General features: G+C 46.4%; 1 pseudogene; it reads right to left on the bottom strand.

The window, feature by feature from the left end:
* Positions 1 to 328: 328 nt before the first annotated feature.
* Positions 329 to 1,088, bottom strand: LOC114614938 (annotated as a pseudogene).
* Positions 1,089 to 1,332: the final 244 nt, after the last annotated feature.

Genomic DNA, 1,332 nt, shown 5'->3' with positions numbered 1-1,332 from the left:
GAAAATTGCCCATTTCATCCAGATTTTCCAGTTTTGTTGAGTATAGACTTTTGAAGTAGGATCTGATGATTTTTTGAATTTCCTCGATTTCTGTTGTTATGTCACCCTTTTCAGTTCTGATTTTATTAATATGGATACGTACTGGCTCTGTGCCCTCTGGTTAGTCTGGCTAAGGGTTTATCTATCCTATTGATTTTCTCGAAGAACCTGCTCCTTTTTTTTGTGAATACAAAGAGAAGTCTTTATTGATAAATAAATTATGATTAAACATTATGACGGTTTGTTAGAGAATAAAAGCTTCAGAGTCACCATCTCTTCAACCCTGGCCCTAGCTATTAGCCTCGGCCTTCTTGCTGGGAGCCTTGGATGAAGTCTTGGGGGGGGCTAACTCAGGTCTTTTGGGGTTCTCGGGAGTCTTTGTCTTCCTGACCCTAGGTGTGGGTTTTGTTTTGTGTCCCATGTCCTGGGAAGGAGTGGGCGCTTTCGTCTTCTGTACTGTCTTAGCTCCCTGAACAACTGTTTCAGTGTGGGCCATGGCTGCCATCTTCCTATTGGCGAGGGAAGCAACACTATTCTGGACCTTGCTGGCCAAGGGCTTTGATTTCTCACACACATCTTTGGTTTTCCCGTGGGCGTCTGCTCCTTGCCTGCTGGCACTGTGTTTGACCTTCTGGCCTCTGCTGGCACTGAGAGGGTCCCCGGTTGCTTTGCCTCGTTTTGGGGGGGGGGGGGCTTTCTGACTTCTCTTGGTTTTACCTTGGCTTTCTTGGGTGTGACTCCAGTGTGACTGATGAGCAGGGATAAGCCTTCCTCTTCTGCCCCGGTTTCAGAGCTGCCTTCTCCATCTTGGCCTTGCCGACTTGGTCTTTCTTCAGCAATCCAGATTTCTTGGGGCCTGACTCCTCGGCACCTGCAGCTCCCCTGCGGGCTTTCTGGGCACAGAATTTCTTTTTCTTGGGGTTGGGAACTAGTTTGAAGCTGCCAGTGGCACCTTTGGCCTAGGAGTTGGCAAGCCTGGTGAGGAGGCCTCGACGCATGCCAGTTTCCAGAGCCTGCTTCGACAGGTACTTGAAGCAGGTGGTGTCCATTCAGAAGCCATGAGAGAGGGTTTTTTTCTTGCTCCTGAAAAGCAGGGATTGCCTGCACTCCTAAAATTCTCAGAGAAGATATACAATGTTGGCATTTATGGTTCAGAAGTTAGAATCTTCTCGAGTTGCTTTAAGAAGGGGGAGCACAGATTTCCATGTGTTTTATGCATAGAAATTCCTGTTATTTATTACATGACATTTTAGGAATATGGAATTTTTATAAAGAATTTGTGATGAAAACTTA

This window comes from Grammomys surdaster, unplaced genomic scaffold, assembly GCF_004785775.1.
Source record: "Grammomys surdaster isolate TR1022 unplaced genomic scaffold, NIH_TR_1.0 126546, whole genome shotgun sequence".
NCBI lineage: Eukaryota > Metazoa > Chordata > Mammalia > Rodentia > Muridae > Grammomys > Grammomys surdaster.
This window is presented reverse-complemented; position numbering and strand designations above follow the sequence as displayed.